The sequence below is a fragment of the Cygnus olor genome, chromosome 1, assembly GCF_009769625.2.
Source record: "Cygnus olor isolate bCygOlo1 chromosome 1, bCygOlo1.pri.v2, whole genome shotgun sequence".
NCBI lineage: Eukaryota > Metazoa > Chordata > Aves > Anseriformes > Anatidae > Cygnus > Cygnus olor.
The window spans coordinates 173,969,316-173,993,865 of record NC_049169.1 but is presented as its reverse complement, the minus strand read 5'-3'; positions in this window follow the sequence as shown (position 1 = coordinate 173,993,865).

The following is a 24,550-nucleotide window of genomic DNA, read 5'->3' as shown; positions in this document are numbered from 1 at the left end:
AGCTTTGTGTAGTTAGTGTGCTATTCTATAGACAGCTAGATAACAAATGAAAACAGTGATTAAAAAATAAAGAGGAATCTGTGATGCAATATTATCGATTATTCCTGTCCAGGGAAAAACTGTTTTATTTAATAAAATCAATTTGTTCTTCTTTCTTGTAAAATTCGACTTCTAGAAATAAAACCATGTGTAAAAAAATTGTTAGCAAGACAGAATAAAAACATATGTCAATGTCATTTTGTTTTGTTTTGTTTTTACCATTTTGATGAATATTTTCATCTAATACAATTATGAAATGAAAATTCAGAGATGTTTTTAGGAATTTTTCAGGCTTTATAATCAATGGTGAAAGATAAATGTCTCCAAAGGTTTTTCAGGCTACATCACCACTTGGAGGTGCCTGTTTTTCTCCTCAGTAGGGAACTTAAATCACCTGCAATCATATTTAGACACCTTATGTAACAACTTAAAGACAGATTGAATGTACTCAGGCCTAGTTCTCAAAATCTCTTTCTCCTTTAGTTATTTTCCTTAAATATTTACCTATTTTTTGATAAAAAAATGTATTTATTTTGAAGATTCTGCAGTAAATCATTAATTTATAAGACATAATCCTCTAGAAGAGCTAAGATAAAGAATACAACCACAGCTTATTTGAGAATTTGGAATGATTTCAGTGCTGACCTTGAAAGATCTATGTGAAATTAAATGGCATAAATATTTTTTGTTTGTTTCCTTGCTTTTTTTTTTTTTTTATGCTTCCCATCACCATTGCATCTGATTCCCATCTATGTAAAATCAGTAACAATAACAAAATAATAATAAACTTCAAAGACTAACTAGAAGGGGAAAAAAAAGGAAGAGCAATATTTTGCTTAGATTTTTTTTTTCGGGGGGGTGGGGGCAATGGTTTGTCACAAAGTCAGTTTATTTATATTTTAATGTTATTTCAGTGCATCAGCAATAGAAACAACATTCTTATATCCATACTGTCCTGTGATGTTCTGAAAAGACTTTTAAAAACTGAAAATAATCTAAGTTTATAAAGAACAAATTCTAGGGGCCTAAAATCATGCTGGAGGGGAACAGAAGACCAACAGGTTCTACATCACGTTGAATGCATTGTTTCAGCTACATAATAACATATATCTGCTATATAAAGCAATCAATAAATACCCCCAAAAAACTCAACAGATTTGTTATTTATGTTTTATGTCAGCTCTTAAACCCTCAGATAGGTTCACTTAAAGAGCTTGTATGTCTGCATGATACTGTTTGGAAGATAGTTGACCTTCATATAAGCACACAGTTGAAAGATTCAAGACCTCATAAACAATAATCGTCTTAATAAACAATAATAAACAATAATAAACAATAAACAATAAACAATAAACAATAAACAATTGTCTTGAGTTTTCCAGCTCTTGATTCTGCCATGCTCTTCACACAATCTCATGAAAGTCATCTAGAGTGACCATTCTAGAGAATTCATCTCATCTATTTTTCCATTATGTAGTATCAAGATGATCAACTATCATCCTTCTGTAAGATGCAACTAAAGACACTGAGGGAATAGTTCATCCTGTTGTAAAATATTTATTCATATTCAGTGATGTATCTAAACCCCACAATTCATGGAATCTCTCTCTCTGTGTTTGTGACAGAAGGTACTTAGACAACTAACAATCCATATAAGCAGTTCATATGTGAGGCAAACGTCACCCATATAGAAAGAAAGTCTAAGTAGTTAAACATGAGACTTGTACTTGTCTTTGAGACATAGGTGTCTAAGCTCCTTAGAAATTCCCACAAATGCATGTCTGAATCATTAGGTACCTAGTTGCTTTCTCTTATTCCATTGACTTTCACATTACCATTGTTATTCCTGAAAACCAGAATTAAAATAATAGTACTTGCCTACCTCTAAGGAATTGTGAATATAATGTATTGTTTGTGAGGTAATCATACCCAATGATAATGAAGATTGCATAAATATAAAGATTTTTTATTTTATATTTGAAAACTACATCATGCACAGTGGGAAGTTCTGAGGACTAGCAATAACAACAATAATAATAACTTTCTTAGTTCTTTTTTAGAAGATGTTTCTATAGAATAAATATGGAATAACTAATGCTATCACAATTTAATGGTATTATTACAATAAAAAAAAAAACAAACAAAAAAAAAAACATAGTTTTAGTGTATAAATGCAGAAACCAAGAGCTTTTGTTATATATCACATATGTATACAATTTTTATTTACAGGAAAAAAAATGGTGGACAGAACAAAACTGGAGTGATTTTAAAGGCTTGAGTTCTTTGAGACAGGTACATCAGAAACAATATCATTAGAGTTTCCAGAATGCACCACAAGCCTGCAAAGTTTATTGTTTCACCACATGCTGCAGAGTTTATTATTTCAGGAGTGAAATCTACAAACATAATGAAATTGAATTGAATATACAAAGCTGGATATGTACCTTGAGGGCATTTCAAATACTTGCACACTGAGAAACCATAGAGAAGGAATATAAGGATGAAATAAATGTAGCAAATAGAAGTGATCATCAGAAAACCAGAGAGCAAGACTGGAGGAGATATAACTGATAAAATAACATGACGTTTGGAGGGTTTCTTTGCATCTTCTTTACATGCTCTTTCACTACCTAGGTGGATTTTAGAAGTATAATTTTCAGTATATTCAGATCACTGGCTCAGTCACCCCACTCTCACAGTCCTGCTTACATAAAAAAGTTCAGCTGCTGTAAGGATCCCTTCTCTGACGGAGGTTGGTGCCAGGTACTCCTTAGGCACCTGTTCCGAGGTAGTTTGTCTCCAGGTAAAAGTTAATGCTAACATTCAATAATTAAAGGTTGAATCACATCTTAAAATGTAAGCTGACAACTCTTTTATAGCATATGACTATTTCTGTCATGGAAAATAATCATCAGTTTAGAAAGTCCCAGAATTACCGATTCGGAATTACAGAAAGTTGGGAGGATGAATTGACATCACCTTCTTCCTTGTATGACTGGATCTGATGTTCCACTTACTAAGGTGAAGTGAACCTTCAGATGACTTAGCCTAGGGTTAGGAAAGGCTTTTCTTTGTTTTTATTTGCACATTTCCTGAAAGAAAGGAATTGACCAAAAATAAGCTGTCTATTGTCATTGGTCAAAATTCCTCTATCATGCCATATTCTGTATGTTAGCTAATGGTTATTTTTACCATAATGATAATTCCTACTCACTAATGGCTAATCATCAATGTGCTTTCCTAGTCTTGGAGATTAACATTGCTATACAAGTAGAAAGTTGTTTTCGTTGTTTTGGTTTGGTTTGGTTTCCTTGATTTTGCATGTTTGTTTGTTTGTGTTTTTTGTTTGTTTGTTTGTTTGCTAGTTTGTTTTTTCCCTCTTACAATGTAACCACAAGTTCAGTAAGACAAAATCTTAATGAAAATAGCATGCTACATCATGAGTGAAACAACACCAGCCCAGTACAGCCTTGCACTAGAGATCTACAATAGAGTTAGAGTTACATCTTATTCGGAGTTGTTAATAGCTAAATTAAGAAGAGGAGCTTATTTAACCTAGAAAGCCTGAAAATCCCAGTGTGCAGTGCCTCCAGCTTCATCAGTCTGGTTCTGGGCCAGGGGAGCAATAGGAAAAATATCTGTTCTCTCAAGAGTGGTGTGTTCTGGGATTTTTAGTGGTCTATAAACTATACATTTCCAATAGGTAATAAAACTGCTTCAGGCTGCACAGCAGAGCTGCTGGATGTGGGTCACATTCTACCTACAAGTAAGAGTTTGGCCACACTACAAGTTAAATATTTATTTTGTTAGTTTCTTAACATATCCACTTTAGTTTCCAAGGGTTCTTTTGATGGTATTAGTGCCATAAGCAGAACTAAGTATCTGCAGAATTATAGCAAGTTTCTCTACAATATTTCACTTGAATCTTATTCCTCCTCAGTAGATTAAAAGGTCTTTCATCTCTGCAGTTTTAAGAGTATTTTCCACAGTAACAGGGGGAGGCCACGTCTCTGTTAGACAGTTTATGGACTGTTTTAAAGCTTTATAATTTTGTAATGTTCTCCCCTAAGGCAGTCCAAGGGTGACGCAAAAGCAGTGCTCCAATGCCTAATATTAGTTGTCCAAGACAATGCATTGGTTCTTGACTTTTTTCTTTCTTCCACTCAGCTCATTGAGGATAAAGGAAACTGTGCTGGTAGTGTCAGGAGACCTTGGGCTTTTTTAAGACAAGCTATTTTCTACAATTTTATTTAAGAATCTTCTCCTAATATTACAAATTAATTCCCCTCAAAAAGGAGAGAGAGTCATCAAAGGTAAAAGACTTACTTGTTGCAATTCTTGCTGCTCTACCCAGAAAGGCTACTTCTCATTGCCAAAGATGCCTAGAATAAACTTGCTTTATTCAGTGCCTTCATTACTGTGACAATGCTGGGAGAGGCACAACACCAAGAACATTAAAAACTGACAAAAGATTTGGGCTGGTATTAGCATATTTCATATTAAGAGGAGAAACCTGTCCTGGTGGCAGTCAGACAGTGTCCACCTGGGGGGAACTGACAATGGAGAAATAAAATGATTCCAAACACTCTGTAACTGTCACAGGCAACTTCAGCTCTGGAAACTTCAGCTCTGCCATGCTTGACTGAATAGCCTTTTTAATATGGGCAATTCTATTGGCAGTTGGAATCCTGGCATGCAGAAAAAGTGAAAATGTAACTTCAGGAATAACAGTTTGAGGGTGAAAATCAGGATTCTACCTGATGATTGGATAAAATATTTTGGCTACCATTAGAAGCTAAGAAACTTTTGTCCTCAGTGGTAAGCTATGCCTGAAGAAAGAAGTGTGAGAATGAGTTTTTATGCTGGGACCAGGAATCCAATGCAACCAACCATATCTTTTAATCATTTGTGGAAGAACAAGGCACAATCACAGCATAAAGGAATCTTGTGTCCTATGCTCCATATAATCTCAGTTCTGTCTCCATTTTTTTCTGGTTCCTTATTAACATGACCCCATAGTCCAGAACAATCCATGTCCTCAGACTGCTTCCTCCTACTTTTATCCTGTCAATAAATATGGCTGAGAATGATCTCTTAATGGATATTCATGTTCAGTTTCAGAAAATGTCATCTCAGTCTATTTGCTCTCGGGGTCTGATTATTTTCTTAGATCTTGTTTCATCCTGCCTCAAGCACCACTGTTTTATCTTCTTTGCAATGGATTTGATTCCCAGCTCAGTGAGCCTCTGCAACACCTGAGGATAGACTTTGGTGTTTTTCATCATGGAGACAAGTTCCCTTGGACTGTGTTTTTAGTCAGATCCTCTAGAAGGGCCATTGTGCCAGCCTCGAGCTTTTACTTGTTTGAAATTCTTTCCATAAGTCAACATGGTAAGAAGAATAGTGTTGAGAGAAAAGGATAGCGTTAGAGAAATTTTGCAATAACTACACAGGATGTCGGCATTGCATTCTTACTGCAATGTATCCTTATTAGGAAATCCATTAAGAGACTTTTTATATAGGCAAAGAATTCCACTCAAGGTTTGTACATGAGGTTTGGCATAACAACGAAACAGATCAACAGTGCATGCACCTTGTCTTACACAATTTGAGAAAGAAGTATAAACCACAATGATGCATCCACACATTATCTAAGGGATTACTCATTAATAATACTACCTGACAGCATCAAGAATGAAATCTGCAGTGAACTGTAACAGTTTTAGTGGGCTACATTGCTGTTAAGGATGTATAAAAGGGATATTTTTGTTCCTGGCAAAAGAAAGGTGCACAGCATAATATATACATAATGATTTATTACTTACTAGTTAAAATATGTGATCCTTAGTGTCCCAAGGAATTTACTGTCATCCTCTGCTTCAAATCAAGTCCAGTACTTGACACTCTATGACTAGCTCAATCTTGTGTGTGCATCTGTATATGTTATTTTAATATTTCTATCACATGCATACATGTATTCAGGTTCTGCTTCAGAAAATTGTTAACCACAATTTCCATTGCTATCTTGATTCAATGCTATCCATGGTCATAACCTGCCCTAGACTGATGGAAGGTTAGGCAATTTGTTCGTAAATGATTACTTCAGTGAAGAAAAGATTTTAAGGACAGCAATTGTGGTCTGTCTTCAGTTCTGGAGTTTTTTTAAGTCACTTGTTTTGCTGATTTAACTCTGACTTTGAAAAGGCCAAGTAGCAAGGGAAAAAAATATAAAACCTTAGGCCCTATTTCCTAAGGGATACTTATTACCATTATTGACCTGTTCAAGGGGAAGTAGCAGCCAGAGGTGGAGATGCACACAGTGTTCCCTGGTATGCTTTTGCTTTAACTACAAGGACTTCTCTGCAGTTATCAATGTTTGTACCTAGCAGAGGTTTGGCTTTCTTGTTTCCCTTTCAATACAGGTCAAACTATCAATGTAGCAATACTGTTCCTCTTCAAACACTTTAGTTTTGTAGGGTACCAATGTTACCACAATCATATCACCTTTAATTTTGGATTTGTTCCAGGGTCTCCTTTAGTAAATTGATTTTTAGCAGTAAGTGGCTTACATTGTCCGTGTTTCTTCAGAAACTCTCATGCTTTGGAAACTTGAAAAAGTACAAGACAAGGGAAAAAAAAAACAAAACATACTCCACATCTTTGTACAAGTTGGGCATCATCCAGCATTTATTATTTCAGGTGCTATTAAATCTCCCTTGCTGTCACATATTTCTATCAGCTGTCATTTTTCTTTTGTAGTTACCATCTTCCTTTAGTAATTCAGCCTCTTTCCTTACCTTAACCTACTTTTCACAGTAAAAAGAAAAAAGAAAAAAAAAAAAAAAAGAATTTAAAGGAGAAAATACACAAGAGTGTACAGAGGATGACTGGCTTTATGGCTTTATTCATCTATGACTTGGCGTTAACTTCACATGTAATACTTAGCACTTACATACTAGGATATGCTCGGCCTGGCCACTATGGTAAAGAATAACAAAAAATGCACAGAGGGGAACATGACTACTGAGGGTAAGGAAAAAGCTGAGGTTCTTATTGCTTTCTTTACATCTGTCTTTACTAGTCAGACCACTTATCCTCAGGTTACTCAGCCTCCTGACCTGGAAATCTGGCACAGGGAGCAGAAGAAACCCCCCACAGTTCAGATGGAAACAGAGACCTGCTGCTCCACCTGGACTGTCACAAATCCATGGGGCCAGATGGGATCCACCTGAGGGTGCTGAGGGAGATGGTGGATGTGATTGCCGAGCTGCTTTCCATCATCTCATCATCAATCAGCAGTCAAGGTCATCCAGAGAGGTTCTTGATGACTAGAGACTTGCAAATGTAATGCCCATCTATAAGAAGGGTCATAAGGGGAACTATAGGCCTGTCAGCCTGACTTTGGTGCCAGGAAAGATGATGGAGCAGGTCATCTTGAATGCAATCACACAGTATATGCGGGACCACCAGGGGATCAGGCCCAGTCAGCATGGGTTCATGAAAAACAAGTCCTGCCTGACTAACCTCATCTCCTTCTATGACTGGGTGACCCGTCTGGTGGATGAGGGAAAGGCTGTTGATGTAGTCTACCTAGACTTCAGCAAAGCCTTTCACATGGTCTCCCACTGTATTCTCCTGGAGAAGCTGGCATCCTATGGCTTAGACAGGTAAACTCTGCTGGCTTAAAAACTGGCTGAAGAGCTGGTCACAGAGTAGGGGTGAACAAAGTTAAATCCAGCTAGTAACTGGTCACCAGTGGTGTTCCCCAGGGGCTGGTTTTGGGACCCATCCTCTTTAATATCTTTGTTGATGATTTGGATGAGGGAACTGAGTACACCCTTAGTAAGCTGGCAGACAACACCAAGTTGGGGGGAAGTGTTGATATGTCAGAGAGTAGGAAGGCCCTGCAGAGGGACCTGGACAGGTTGGATTGATGGGCAGAGGCCAATGGGATGAGGGTCAACATGGCTAAGTGCCGGGTCTTGCACTTTGGTCACAACAACCCCATGCAATGCTACAGGATTGGGGCAGAGTGGCTTAAAAGCTGTGCAGAGGAAAAGAATCTGGGGGGTTGGTTGATGCTTGCCTGAAAATGAGCTGGAAGTGTGCCCAGGTGGCCAAGAAGGCCAACAGCATCCCGGCTTGTATCAGCAATAGTGTAGCCAACAGGGCCAGGGAGGAGATCGTGCCCCTGTACTCTGCTCTGGTGAGGCCGCACCTTGAGTACTGTGTTCACTTTTGGGCCCCTCAGTACGAAAAGACATCGAGGCCCTGGAAAGTGTCCAGAGAAGGGCTAGGAAGCTGGTGAAGGGTCTGAAACACAAGTCTTATGAGGAGCAGCTGAGGGAACTGGGGTTGTTTAGTCTGGAGGAGGCTCAGGGGACACGTTATTGCTCTCTACAGCTACCTGAAAGGTGGGGAGCTGGGGGTCGGCTTCTTTTCTCACAGATAACTAGTGATAGGACTAGAGGGAGTGGCCTCAAGTTGCACCAGGGGAGGTTCAGGTTGGAAATTAGCAGAAATTTCTTCTCAGAAAGAGCAGTCAGGCATTGGAACGGGTTGCCCAGGGAGGTGGTGGAGTCACTGTCCCTGGGGGTGTTTAAGGGAAGGTCGGACGTGGTGCTTAGGGACATGGTTTAGTGGGTGATACTGGTGGTAGGTGGATGGTTGGATCAGATGACCTTAGAGGTCTTTTCCAACCTTAATGGTTCTATAATTCTGTATTTCTGAAGTACTGTAGAAACACTTGCCCAAATTAATCCATTATATGATTCCTTGAAATAAATGAAATTATGCTATTATCTAATTATTCCATTAGTTAATTAATCATCCTGGTCACTCAGTGTTATAAGAAAGTACTAAAAGTTAAGGTAACTTGCCCAAAGTAGCAAATGTTGGATCCACAGCAGAACTAGAAAAATAAATCAGTAGTTCCTGGATACAGCCTCAAAAACTAAATTAAATGGGGCACATATCCTGAATTTCTGAATACCAGTTGTTACTAAATAAGAATCTCAACAGGAAATACTCTGAGCTTTCACAAGTTCATATTTTGCTGGTAAGAATTGAAGTTGGAAGTCTATCACAGTTCTCCAGTGGAATCCAACCTTCACTAGGGATGCATACCACCAACATAAAAAAACAAACAAAACCAACCAACCAAAAAAAAACATATTACTTAATGCTGTATTACTTAATGTCATAACATTGCCTCATGATATTTGAAAGGATGAATGTCAGAAGTGGAAATTATAAAAGCTTAGAAAATTACTAGAGCTTCAAGATGAAGAGTTTCCAGCCAACAACAAGCTCTCCTCCACCAAATACGTTATCAACATGTGTGATAGGTATTGTTTTTGGCATTGTTATTTTGCTTCCTTCTTTCCATATGCAGATACTGGTACTCCTTTTAGAATAATTCAAGCTTTTTCTTTAAGCAAGCTAGGGGAACAAAAAAGGGATAGACCATTACTTCCCTTGCTTTCCACCAAAAAGTAAACTTGACAATAATGGCAGAGAGGGGAGCCCACCCACTGCAGTCTGCAAAATGTGAATCCAAAATACTTCAGTAAATTGTTCAGTGGTATTTTCCAGAGATAAGGTGAGGACAAGGGGCATATATGGTTTCCTCTCCTAGTCTGATGCTATTCACAGGTCATTCTTTGAATGACTGACAATGAATTTTAAATTCCTATTGAGCTAAAATCTTGACATTTAGTACACTCATTCTTTATGAGATGCTGAAGCAAAAAATAATAATAATAAAAATATATATATATATATCTCCCGATTGAATTTTGACTTTTCCATTGCAGGTTTCTAAAAGGTCATTGGTCCTTTTTATTAACTGCAATCATTGTCAACTCTTTGTACTAGGGTGTAACAGTTAACAAGAGAGAGGGTTTAAGAGATCCATGGGGAGTAAAAGAGTCAAACCATCACTACATTTCAAGATTATATTCTTTTTTTTGCTTGATTGTTTGTTTGTTTGTTTTCAGCACTGGAGTTTGTTATATCTCTCATTGATAGAAATTAAGAAATTAATATTTGGAGCTACAGTCATTAAATTTCAACCCCAATCCATACAAATATTCAGAATAAATTTAAAATAATCCATTCACAATGCACAGAAGATACAGGGATTTTTCTCTACATAAGCAGGCATCAGTCTATAAATTACATAATCTTGCATTGTGTGTGCTATTTCTACAATCTTTGAAAAAAATACGAACAATAGATACAACAACCATGACACCAAATTAAAATCACAAGGTGATATTGACTGTTTCACTGCATTGTAATTTCCTAGGACAACTATATCACCATGAGGAAAAATGCTCAAGTATTGGAGCTCACCCAAGCAAGAGTGCATAAATGCTAATACTAATAATCACAGTAACAACAGACAGTGACATAATAGATGTAATTTAAGTAACCAGAAGATCCTGGTCCAACCTCTCTGCTCAAGTCAGGGTCAGCTGGGGCAGGTTGCTCAGAACCATGTTCCATGTGAATACCTGCAAAGATGGATGCTCCACAACCTCTCTGGGCAACCTGGTTCAATCTTCAAAGTGAAAGATGTTTCTATGTTTAAATGGAATTTTTGATATATCAGCTTATGTCCATTGCCTCTCATCCTGTCAGTACATACCGTTGTTTTCTTTATTCCCTCTGCCAGGTATTTGCATACATTAGCCAGCCTGTTGATGAAGATACTTTTGCCACATTTGGTCAGGTGTACCTGATCTCTTCCTAGCAGTCAAAGGGTTCAATGATCATAAAAGCCAAACCTCTCTTGTTGTTCAGACCAGTTGCACAAACAGCAGTTAATCCACAGGATCAATCCACTCCTTAAGTCCTGTCCCTCCCCAGCATTATTCAGGAGAAAACCCTCTGGACCTCCAGTCTGCCCTCACTCCTGGAGTCATGCAGTCACACTTGATATATTCTCTAGATCTCCCTGGTATCATTGGTGCCCATGAGGAAAATTAGCAAGGGGTAACAGTTCAAGGTCTGGACAAACCTCAGCAGCCTCTCTACAATATCCAGGCACCTGACATGTACCAAAGTGCCCAGGCAGCAAAACAGGAAGGCAAACAGTGCCCTCTGTTCCGCACAACAGCAGCCTCCCACTGATATCACTCACTCCTTCCTCCTGGTGCTGCTATGGGGCTCAGGCTCAGCTGGCTTGAGAACTCTTTTCAACACAGCCTCCAGCCCCTCAACTGTCAGAGCACTGATCCTATTCCACAGCTGGAGATCTTCAGGTAGACCATTTTATAATGGTCCTCTAAACAAGAAGAACAAGATAGACTGTTCAACATAAATATCCAATGAAAAATATTTAGGGAAGGTAAGCAAAAATAATATAATTATTGATGTAATTATTGTCAATGATGGCTTGTCTACACATAGATATTTCCTGGCGTAGATATACTGGACTAATTATTCTGCCACAGTTCTATCAGTTTTAGCTCCCATGTGGACATCCTGCATGCCAAAACTGTTATATTCTCCCAGAATAATTACTCTAGAGTAATTATGCCAAATAACATGACTATTATTATGAAACAGAATGTCCACAGAATGTCCATACCGATCTTAAACCAATACAGCTGTAGCAGAATATATTATAGATATGCCAAGAAATATCTATTTGTCCCTCCAGTATCATTAACGTTGTTGAGTTACAACAATTTTTTTTTTTTATAATGAGGTAGAGATTTGATTCTGTGTTACATGAGAAGAAAAAATAAGCACTACGATATCACTGAAATCATTTTATATGATTGTCCATCTTTATCCTGAAGCACTATTTTTTAAGAATAGCTAGTTTTACAGATTGTTCCCCATGCTCTCTTGTGTGATTATGAACTGCATTTTTTAAAGAATCATGCAAAATTTCAAAATTCAACAATCTGTAAATGACCATGATTAATGCAGCTTATCCTATGACAGCTTTTCAGATCAGAGCCCATGAAAGATGACATGGTTATTGCTCTGAAATGTTTTTTTGTCCACAATACATGTCCTTATTCTTTTGTATATTTTTCTCCTTTTATATTTCCTTCACCCAGTTTCACTATGATTGGTGAATTATTTTCCTTATACAGTATATTAAATATAAACAGTCATCTTAACGTTTCCAGGCGTGTTAAAAGAACTGACCTAATAGTGAAGGGCAACAACCTCATATTATTGTTGTAGATTTTTCTTTTGTTTATCCCAAGTTGGAAGGGACCCACAAAGATCATCGAGTCCAACTCCTGGCTCCACACAGGTCTACCCAAAAATTCAGACAATATGACCAAGTGCACAGTCCAAACACTTCTTAAACTCTGACAAGTTTGGTGCCATGACTGTCCCTGGGGAGCCTGTTCCAGTGCACGACAACCCTCTCGGTGAAGAACCTTTTCCTGATATCCAACCTGAACCTCCCCAGTCGCAGCTTGACACCATTCCCTCAGGTCCCATCACTGGTCACCAGAGAGAATAGATTGGCACCCGCCCCTCCACTCCCCCTCGTGAGGAAGCTGTAGACCGTGATGAGGTCTCCTCTCAGCCTCCTCTTTTCCAGGCTGAACAGGCCAAGTGACCTCAGCCACTCCTCATACATCTTCCCCTCTAAGCCCTTCACCATCTTTCTAGCCCTTCTCTGGACACTCTCCAACAGTTTCATGTCTTTTTTGTACTGTGGTGCCCAGAACTGCACACAGTACTTGAGGTGAGGCCGCACCAGCACAGAGTAGAGTGGGACAATCACTTCCCTTGACCGACTAGCAATGCCATGCTCGATGCATCGCAGGATACGGTTGGCCCTCCTGGCTGCCAGGGCACACTGCTGGCTCGTATTCAACTTGCTATCAACCACAACCCCCAGATCCCTCTCTGCAGGGCTCCTTTCCAGCATCATGTCGCCCAGTCTGTATGTATAGCCAGGGTTGCCCGGTACCATGTGCAGGACTTGCTCTTGTTAAACTTCATGCGGTTGGTGATCACCCAGCTCTCCAATTTGTCCAGATCTCTCTGCAAGGCCTTTCCATGCTCAGCACTGTCAACAACTCCTCCAAATTTAGTATCATCAGCAAATTTGCTCAAAACACCTTCTAGTCCTACATCCAGACTGTTTAGAGAAACACTGAAGAGGACTGGCCCTAAAATGGAGCTTGGGGGACCCCATTAGTGACCAGCCGCCAACCTGATGCAGACCCATTTACCATAATCCTGTGATCCCTACCCATCAGCCAACCGCTCACCCATCATGTGATGTTTTTGTTTAGCTGTATGATGGACATTTTGTCCAGTAGGATTGTCCTGGTTTCAGTTAGGACAGAGTTAATTTTCCTCCTAGTAGCTGGCAGGGTGCTATGTTTTGGATTAGGATGAGAAGAGCGCTGATAACATGCTGATGTTTTAATTGTTGTAGAGCAGTGCTTACACCAAGCCAAGGACTTTTCAGCTTCTTGCTCTGTCCTGCTAGCGAGCAGGCTAGGGATGCAGCAGGAGCTGGGAGGGGACAGACCCAGGACAGCTGACCCAAACTGGCCAAAGGGGTATTCCATACCATCTGACATCATGCTGAACAATATATAGGGGTGGCTAGCCAGGGTGGAGGGGGGGCCGGCTGCTCGGGGATAGGCTGGGCATCGGTCAACGGGTGGTGAGCAATTGCATTGTGCATCACTTATTTCGTACACATTATTACTATTAATACTATTATTATTATTATTATTGTTATTCTTTTCCCTGTCTTAATAAACTGTCTTTATCTCAACTCACAGGCTTCACTTTCCCGTTTCTCTCCCCGATCCCGGAGAGGGAGGGGGGAGGGTGAGCGAACGGCTGTGTGGTGTTTGACTGCCAGCCGGGCTAAACCACAACAGTCCATTTGGTGCCCAACGTGGGGCACGAAGGTTTGAGATATCGACAGATTTGACCAGGGTGTGTTAAACTAAAATTGGTATAAGTATTCGACCTGCTTAATAGTTGCTAGTCACAATGTTGATTGCCTTAATGAAGTCTGCTGTGCCTGTTTCCCAAATTGAGTTTTATAGCAAGTTACTTTCTGTATGTGCTCCCTGTTGTGCTGTTTATCCTTTCCGGGCCCTGGTTTAAGATTGTTATGGTACTGTGTGGTGTAACGATGGCTTATGAAATGATGAGATTTCTGGTCATGACTCTAACCTGGTATTTGTACTCAGCACTGTCGTCGACTCTATACTTCGGAAACCGTATCTCAGAAACTATTAGCAATTACACCTATTGCCTTTTTTCATCAGGGAGTCAATCTGTGGAGGGGACAGGGGAAGATATTTTTTCCTACCTGTTCACTCTCCCTTCCTCCTTCACCACCCTCTTATCCCCCGAGCTAGTTACGGTAGCTCTCCAAGATGTTGAATATCCTTGGGATACTCAGACCAGCATGTTCCTGTTGTTATGTCTCCTGAATGCGCGTCAGGTTTTGTTTAAGGTTAAACAACTACTTAGGAATCTCGTCTGGAGATCTGTCTTGAGGCGGGATAGTTGCGAGTGGCAGGGAGTGTGGGAGGATATGGGCAGGTTTCTAGAGCAGTGGGCACCTCCAGTGTTTTGGACATTCACCCCTGAACAACTGCAAAATCCTAAAAAACTGGTAGAATGCTTGAAAAAAAGGTGTCATGACTCTGGCAGTTCCAAAGTGACACAAATCACTGTGGCGTGCTGGGGTCTGGCTTGTGCCTATCGAGCTGCAATTGATGCTACTATCAACCTAGTGACAGACCCTGCGGCCGTTCCAGTCCCGGCTCCTGCAGCCGTTCCAGCTCCAGCTCCCGCAGCCGTTCCAGCTCCAGCTCCTGCAGCCGTTCCAGCTCCAGCTCCCGCAGTCATTCCAGCTCCAGCTCCCGCAGCCGTTCCAGCTCCAGCTCCCGCAGTCGTTCCAGTTCCAGCTCCCGCTGCCATTCCAGCCCCTGCAGCTGCTCCAGCTCCTGCAGCCGCTCCCACTCCTGTGGCTGGATCAGGGAAACGAACTGTAGCAGTGCAAGTTGCCCCTGCAGAGGGTATTCCAACCCCTGTGGCAGACCCTGTAGCTGGGTCAGAGAAGAGAGCTGTAGCAGTGCAAGTTGCCCCTGTAGAAAAGGTGAAAAAATGGTATAGAAACTCAGGTCGTTTAGAACGCAGACAGTCTTCTGCTAAGTCTGGGTATGGAGAAGACGGGGCTGGGCCATCAAATGTGCAGGAGGATGAAGATGAGGATGAGGATGTCAGAAAATCAACAGTAACTACCCGAACCCTATACCAGCCTGAGCTACGAGATGTGCGAAAAGATTTTGGTCGCTGTATAGGTGAACAGCTTGTCACCTGGCTGCTCCGGTGCTGGGACACTGGAGCCAATGGTGTGGAATTAGAGGGCAGGGAAGCCAGGCGGTTGGGATCCCTTGCTAGAGATGCAAGCATTGACAAAGCAATTGGAGATGGAGCACGATCTCACAGCCTCTGGAGGCGTCTCCTGTTAGCTGTGAAGGAAAGGTATCCCTTCAAGGAAGAACTTGTATGTCTACCAGTCAAGTGGACCACCATGGAGAAGGGAATTCAGTACCTGAGGGAATTAGCCGTACGAGAAGTAATTTATAAGGACCTAGACGACGCACAAATATCCACAGATCCAGATGAAGTTCAGTGTACTCGACCCATGTGGCGGAAGTTTGTACGGAATGCACCATCATCATGGGCCAGCTCATTGACAATAATAACCTGGAAAGACGGTGAAGACCCCACAGTGGGTGAAATGGCTAAACAACTCTGGGAGTACGAAGGAAATCTCTCCTCTTCCCTACAGGCCTGCGTCTCGGCTGTGGAGAAACTCTCTGAAGAGTTCCACCAACTTAAAGAGAATTTATCTTCCCCCCCACCTGAACGAACCAGTGGCCACCAACTAAAAGAGAATACTTTGGAGAAATTTTTTGAAGAGGTCCACCAACTTAAAGAGAGTGTATTTTCTTCCCCACCTGTACAAACCAGTGTCTCGGCTATTAGGGGTAAACGTTCATCCGTGAAAAGAAGACGATATGGTGGGTACACACCCTGCGCCACCCTGTGGTTTTACCTACGTGACCATGGAGAGGACATGAGAAAATGGGATGGAAAATCTACTGAGACCCTAGAGGCACGGGTACGTGAGTTGCAAAAGAAAACAATCGGGAGAAAGGCGTTCTCTGAAAAGTTTGCTGCTCCAACTTCCAGCAGGCAGTCCTTTAAACACAGAAACGAAGATTCTGACCAGGACTAGAGGGGCCCTGCCTCCAGCCAGGGGGAGGAAACGGACAGTCGAGTTTATTGGACTGTGTGGATTTGATGGCCTGGCACGTCTGACGCACAGAAGTATAAGGCTTTAGTAGACACCGGTGCACAATGTACTCTAATGCCATCAAGCTGTAAAGGGCCAGAGCCCATCTGTATTTATGGCGTGACAGGGGGATCCCAGCAGTTAACTGTATTGGAGGCTGAAGTGAGTCTAACCGGAAATGAGTGGCAAAAGCACCGTATTGTGACTGGCCCGGATGCTCCGTGCATCCTTGGCATAGACTATCTTAGAAGAGGATATTTCAAGGACCCAAAAGGGTTCCGCTGGGCTTTTGGCATAGCTGCCTTAGAGACAGAGGACATTAAACAGTTGTCTACCTTGCCCGGTCTCTCAGAGGACCCTTCTGTTGTGGGGTTGCTGAGGGTTGAAGAACAGCAAGTGCCAATCGCTACCACAACTGTGCACCGGCGGCAATATCGCACCAACCGAGACTCCCTGATTCCCATCCACGAGCTAATTCGTCAACTGGAGAGCCAAGGAGTGATCAGCAAGACCCATTCACCTTTTAATAGTCCCATATGGCCAGTGCGAAAGTCTAATGGTGAGTGGAGACTAACAGTGGACTATCGTGGCCTGAACGAAGTCACGCCACCACTGAGTGCTGCAGTGCCGGACATGCTAGAACTCCAGTACGAACTGGAATCAAAGGCAGCCAAGTGGTATGCCACAATTGATATTGCTAATGCATTTTTCTCCATCCCTCTAGCAGCAGAGTGCAGGCCACAGTTTGCTTTCACTTGGAGGGGAGTCCAATATACTTGGAATCGGCTGCCCCAGGGGTGGAAACATAGCCCTACCATTTGCCATGGACTGATCCAGTCTGCGCTGGAGCAGGGGGAGGCTCCTGAACACCTGCAGTACATCGATGACATCATTGTGTGGGGTGACACTGCAGAGGAAGTTTTCGAGAAAGGGAAGAAAATAGTCCAAATCCTTCTGAAGGCCGGTTTTGCCATAAAACAAAATAAAGTTAAAGGACCTGTACGAGAGATCCAGTTTTTAGGAATAAAATGGCAAGATGGACGTCGTCAAATCCCAATGGATGTGATCAACAAAATAACAGCTATGTCTCCACCAACTAGCAAAAAGGAAACACAGACTTTCCTAGGTGTCGTGGGGCTTTGGAGAATGCATATTCCAAACTACAGTCTGATTGTAAACCCGCTCTACCAAGTAACCCGTAAGAAGAATGCTTTTGAATGGGGCCCTGAGCAACGACAAGCCTTTGAACAAATTAAGCAGGAAATAGTTCATGCAGTAGCCCTTGGGCCAGTCCGAACAGGACCAGATGTAAAGAATGTGCTCTACACCGCAGCCGGGGAGAATGGTCCCACCTGGAGCCTCTGGCAGAAAGAACCTGGGGAAACTCGAGGTCGACCCCTGGGGTTTTGGAGTCGGGGATACAGAGGATCTGAGTCCCCCTATACTCCAACCGAAAAGGAGATATTGGCAGCATATGAAGGAGTTCGATCTGCTTTGGAAGTGGTCGGTACTGAAGCGTAGCTCCTCCTGGCACCCCGACTGCCGGTACTGGGTTGGATGTTCAAAGGAAGGGTCCCCTCTACACATCATGCAACTGATGCTACATGGAGCAAGTGGGTTGCACTGATTACTCAGCGGGCTCGAATAGGAAACCCCAGTCGCCCAGGAATCCTGGAAGTGATTATGGACTGGCCAGAAGGCAAGTACTTTGGGATATCATCAGAGGAGGAGGTGGTCCATGCTGAAGAAGCCCCACTGTACAACAAGCTACCAGAAAATGAGAAGAAATATGCCCTGTTCACTGATGGGTCCTGTCGTATTGTGGGAAAGCATCGGAGATGGAAAGCTGCTGTATGGAGTCCTACACGATGAGTTGCAGAAGCTGCTGAGGGAGAAGGTGAATCGAGTCAGTTTGCAGAAGTGAAAGCCATTCAGCTGGCCTTAGATATTGCTGAACGAGAAAAGTGGCCAGTTCTCTATCTCTATACTGATTCATGGATGGTAGCAAATGCCCTGTGGGGGTGGTTACAGCAATGGAAGCAGAACAACTGGGAGCGCAGGGGCAAACCCATCTGGGCTGCTGCATTGTGGCAAGATATTGCTGCCCGGGTAGAGAACCTGGTTGTAAAGGTACGCCATGTAGATGCTCATGAGCCCAAGAATCGGGCTACTGAAGAACATCAAAACAACCAACAGGTGGATCAGGCTGCTAAGATTGAAGTGGCTCAGGTGGACCTGGACTGGCAACATAAAGGTGAATTATTTATAGCCCAATGGGCCCATGACACCTCAGGCCATCAAGGTAGAGATGCAACATACAGATGGGCTCGTGACCGAGGGGTGGACCTGACCATGGACACTATAGCACAGGTTATTCATGATTGTGAAATATGTGCTGCAATTAAACAAGCCAAACGGTCAAAACCTCTTTGGTATGGAGGACGGCTGAAATACAAATATGGAGAGGCCTGGCAGATTGATTACATCACACTCCCCCAAACCCGCAACGGCAAGCGCCACATACTTACAATGGTGGAAGCAACCACCGGATGGCTGGAAACATATCCTGTGCCCCATGCCACCGCCCGGAACACTATCCTGGGCCTTGAAAAGCAAGTCCTATGGTGACATGGCACCCCAGAAAGAATTGAGTCAGACAATGGGACTCATTTCCGAAACAACCTTATAGACACCTGGGCCAAAGAACATGGTATTGAGTGGGTGTATCACATCCCCTATCATGCACCAGCCTCCGGGAAAGTTGAACGATACAATGGACTGTTAAAGACTACACTGAAAGCAATGAGTGCTGGGACATTCAAAAATTGGGAAACACATTTGGCAAAGGCCACCTGGTTAGTCAATACTAGAGGATCTGCCAACCAAGCTGGACCTGCCCAATCAAACCTGTTACGCACTGTAGAAGGGGATAAAGTTCCTGTAGTGCACGTAAGAAACATGCTGGGTAAGACAGTCTGGGCTACTCCTGCCTCATGAAAAGGCAAGCCCATTCGTGGGATTGCTTTAGCTCAGGGACCTGGATGCACTTGGTGGGTAATGCAAAAGAATGGGAGGTCCGGTGTGTACCTCAAGGGGACCTAATACTGGGTGAGAATAGCCCATGAGTTGAATTGTAGTATGTTAATTATCATATAATACTGTATGTCATCACTACCATGGTTGCTATATATCATAGATGAAAATGGTGATTAATTAGAAGGTATTGGAAAGAGTGTAACCTGAGCATGACATAAATGGTATGGAATAAGGGGTGGATATCTGTCCTAGTTTCAGTTAGGACAGAGTTAATTTTCCTCCTAGTAGCTGGCAGGGTGCTATGTTTTGGATTAGAATGAGAAGAGCGCTGATAACATGCTGATGTTTTAATTGTTGTAGAGCAGTGCTTACACCAAGCCAAGGACTTTTCAGCTTCTTGCTCTGTCCTGCTAGCGAGCAGGCTAGGGATGCAGCAGGAGCTGGGAGGGGACAGACCCAGGACAGCTGACCCAAACTGGCCAAAGGGGTATTCCATACCATCTGACATCATGCTGAACAATATATAGGGGTGGCTAGCCAGGGTGGAGGGGGGGCCGGCTGCTCGGGGATAGGCTGGGCATCAGTCAACGGGTGGTGAGCAATTGCATTGTGCATCACTTATTTCGTACACATTATTACTATTAATACTATTATTATTATTATTATTATTATTATTATTATTATTGTTATTCTTTTTCCTGTCTTAATAAACTGTCTTTATCTCAACTCACAGGCTTCACTTTCCCGTTTCTCTCCCCGATCCCGGAGAGGGAGGGGGGAGGGTGAGCGAACGGCTGTGTGGTGTTTGGCTGCCAGCCGGGCTAAACCACAACAAGGATCCTATGGGAAACTGTGTCAAAAGCTTTACTGAAATCCAAAAAGACCACATCAGCTGTTTTCCCTTGATCGACTAGGTGGGTGATCTTATCATAAAAGGAAATCAAGTTGGTCAAACAGGACCTACCCCTCATGAACCCATGTTGGCTGGGACCAATGACTTCATTGTCCCCCAGGTGTGCTTCAATAACTTCAAGGATAATCTTCTCCATAATTTTACCAGGCACTGATGGGAGATTGACAGGCCTGTAGTTACCATGGTCTTCTTTCTTGCCCTTCTTGAAAATTGGCACATTTTCCAGCTTCCAGTCTACTGGGACCTCTCCAGATTCCCAAGACCATTGAAAAATAATTTAGAGAGGTCACGCAATGACATCAGCCAGCTCTCTAAGCACCCTGGGATGAATCCCATCCGGACCAATGGACTTGTATGGATCCTGGTGGAGCAGCAAATCCCGCACACGTTCAGGGTCGGTTGGGAGTTTATCATTCCCACAGTCACGGCCCCCTAGCTCAGGGCACCCGGGGTCCTGAAGTCCATCATCAACATTGAAGACAGAAGCAAAGAAGGCATTAAATGTCTCTGCTTTGCCTATGTCCTTGTCTGTGAGGAGACCTTCCCCATCAAGTAACAGAGCTATGTTTTCTCTGGTCCTCCTTTTTCTGTTCACATATTTAAAAAAAAAAAAAAAAAAAAAAAAAAAAAAAACTTTTTATTGTCTCCCACAGACATGGCCAGCTTCAACTCTAGTTGGGCTTTGACCACCCAAATTTTCTGCCTACAAATGCAAACAGCATCCTTATATTCCTTGTATTCCTTCCACATTGCCTGACCCTGTTTCCAGCAGCCACACGCTTTCTTTTTATGCCTAAGTTCCAGAAGAAGATCCCTGGTCAGCCAAGCCGACCTTCTGCCCCGCCTGCTTGACCTCTGATACTTTGGAATTGCCTGATCCTGTGCTTTTAGGAGGCAGTGGTTAAAGACTGACCAGCACTGATGGACGCCAACACCTTCAAAAGCAGTTTCCCAGGGGACCTTGTTGACTAGTTCCCTGAGCAGCCTGAAGTCTGCTCTCCCCATATCCAGGGTTGATGTTTTGGTGGCAGTTTTCCTCCTGTCACCAAAAATTTTAAAATCAACCGCTTTATGGTCACTATGAGCAAGACGGCCACCAACTGCCACATCCCCCACAAGACCCTCTCTGTTCTCCAGCAACAGATCTAGGAGGGCACCTTTCCTAGTTGGCTCCCTTAGCACCTGCACCAAGATGTTATCATCGAGGTGCTTTAGGAACCTCCTGGACCTGCTCATGTCAGCTGTGTGGTAATCCCAGTTGACGTATGGCAAGTTGAAGTCCCCCATAAGGACAAGGGCAGTTTATCTCAAGGTATCTCTTAGTTCCTCAAAGAATAATTCATCAGTGTCATCATCCTGGCCGGATGGTCTATAATAGACTCCCACAATGACATCCCCTTTATTTGTTCGTCCCTTAATCCTTACCCAGAGGCCCTCAACTTTGCCATCACCAACTGCAAGCTCCACACAGTCCAGCCCCTCCTTCATGTACATCACCACCCCACCGCCTCACCTGCCCTGCCTGTCCCTCCTGAAGAACCTGTCCCCCATGACGATAACCCTTCTTTCTTTCTTGGTAGAAGATGTAGTGTTGCCTTGCCTTAGGCACCCCTTCCAGCCCGGATGGGCTTTCATCTACATCGTTGTTTTTGACCAGCCTCATACCTGTTATGTAAGGGTATATGGGAAGGTGAGGTGAGCAGGTAGAGGGCTCACCTACCACCCCGAGCAGAAACCTGCTTCCATTCCCCTCCTTGACCTAGGACCCCTCCTACTGGCTGGCAGGGTGGGGGAACTTTTGTCTTTTGTGTAGTGACTGCCTGGTGGGACAGGGGAACTTTTGCTACTTGTGGCTGGTTCATGAGTCTGTCTCAGGGTGGGTAAAGTATGCTTCCACCACTCAATTTCCCTCTCTGACTCCCTGATGCTCTTTAGCCTACTCACCTCCTCCCAAAGCTCCCCCACCATGCTGAGCAGTTCTTCAACCTGGGCACACCTCCCACAGGCATACCCACTGCTGCTGCTGTCAGACACTGACAGAATACTCGTGCACACCCTGCAGCCCAAAACCTGGACAGACACGTGTTTCCCCGAGACCTCTGTCTGGGTAGCCACATCAGTGACTGTGGCTGGAGAGGCCACAAGAGATGCAGAGGCCATGGCTTTCCGCCGGGTGGATACCATGACCGGGCTCTTCACGAGCAGGTTGCAAACAAAATGTCCATCATACAGCTAAACAAAAACATCACATGATGGGTGAGCGGTTGGCTGATGGGTAGGGATCAAAGGATTATGGTAAATGGGTCTGCATCAGGCTGGCAGCTGGTCACTAATGGGGTCCCCCAAGCTCCATTTTAGGGCCAGTCCTCTTCAATGTTTCTCTAAACAGTCTGGATGTAGGACTAGAAGGTGTTTTGAGCAAATTTGCTGATGATACTAAATTTGGAGGAGTTGTTGACAGTGCTGAGCATGGAAAGGCCTTGCAGAGAGATCTGGACAAATTGGAGAGCTGGGTGATCACCAACCGCATGAAGTTTAACAAGAGCAAGTCCTGCACATGGTACCGGGCAACCCTGGCTATACATACAGACTGGGCGACATGATGCTGGAAAGGAGCCCTGCAGAGAGGGATCTGGGGGTTGTGGTTGATAGCAAGTTGAATACGAGCCAGCAGTGTGCCCTGGCAGCCAGGAGGGCCAACCGTATCCTGCGATGCATCGAGCATGGCATTGCTAGTCGGTCAAGGGAAGTGATTGTCCCACTCTACTCTGTGCTGGTGCGGCCTCACCTCAAGTACTGTGTGCAGTTCTGGGCACCACAGTACAAAAAAGACATGAAACTGTTGGAGAGTGTCCAGAGAAGGGCTAGAAAGATGGTGAAGGGCTTAGAGGGGAAGATGTATGAGGAGTGGCTGAGGTCACTTGGCCTGTTCAGCCTGGAAAAGAGGAGGCTGAGAGGAGACCTCATCACGGTCTACAGCTTCCTCACGAGGGGGAGTGGAGGGGCGGGTGCCAATCTATTCTCTCTGGTGACCAGTGATGGGACCTGAGGGAATGGTGTCAAGCTGCGACTGGGGAGGTTCAGGTTGGATATCAGGAAAAGGTTCTTCACCGAGAGGGTTGTCGTGCACTGGAACAGGCTCCCCAGGGACAGTCATGGCACCAAACTTGTCAGAGTTTAAGAAGTGTTTGGACTGTGCACTTGGTCATATTGTCTGAATTTTTGGGTAGACCTGTGTGGAGCCAGGAGTTGGACTCGATGATCTTTGTGGGTCCCTTCCAATTCGGGATATTCTATGATTCTATGATTCTATGAAGAGTCTAGATATAGACTGACTATGACTAAGAACATAGACATCTTAGTGCATTGCTGAAATTAGATAATTCCTATTATCTGAAAATCTACACTCCTTGCTTTCCTCCAATTGGCAGTTAAGGTATGATAGTCTAAATCCTTTTTCACTGGGATACAGGTACCGTGTCTGAGTCACTTGTTTGTTCACTTTCTTTAAAACATCTATTACTAAAGCGAACACAATGAACTTTAAGATTCCATTTAAGTCTGCTTTAATTATAAGTATCACAGAATCACAGAACCACAGAATCGTCTAGGTTGGAAGAGACCTCCAAGATCACCCAGTCCAACCACTGATCTAACACTAACAAGTCCTCCACTAAACCATATCACTAAGCTCAACATCTAAATGTCTCTTAAAGACCTCCAGGGATGGTGACTCGACCACTTCCCTGGGAAGCCCATTCCAATGCCTAACAACCCTTTCAGTAAAGAAGTTCTTCCTAATATCCAACCTAAACCTCCCCTAGCACAACTTGAGCCCATTCCCCCTTGTCCTGCCACCAGGCACTTGGGAGAATACACCAACCCCTACCTCGCTACAGCCTCCTTTAAGGTACCTGTAGAGAGCGATAAGGTCGCCCCTGAGCCTCCTCTTCTCCAGGCTGAACAATCCCAGCTCCCTCAGCCGCTCCTCGTAAGACTTGTTCTCCAGACCCCTCACCAGCCTCATCGCCCTTCTCTGGACTCTCTCGAGCACCTCCATGTCCTTCTTGTAGTGAGGGGCCCAAAAGTGAACACAGTACTCGAGGTACGGCCTCACCAGAGCCGAGTACAGGGAGACAATCACTTCCCTAGACCTGCTGGCCATGCTGCTTCTTATGCAAGCCAGGATGCTGTTGGCCTTCTTGGCCACCTGAGCACACTGCTGGTTCATATTCAGC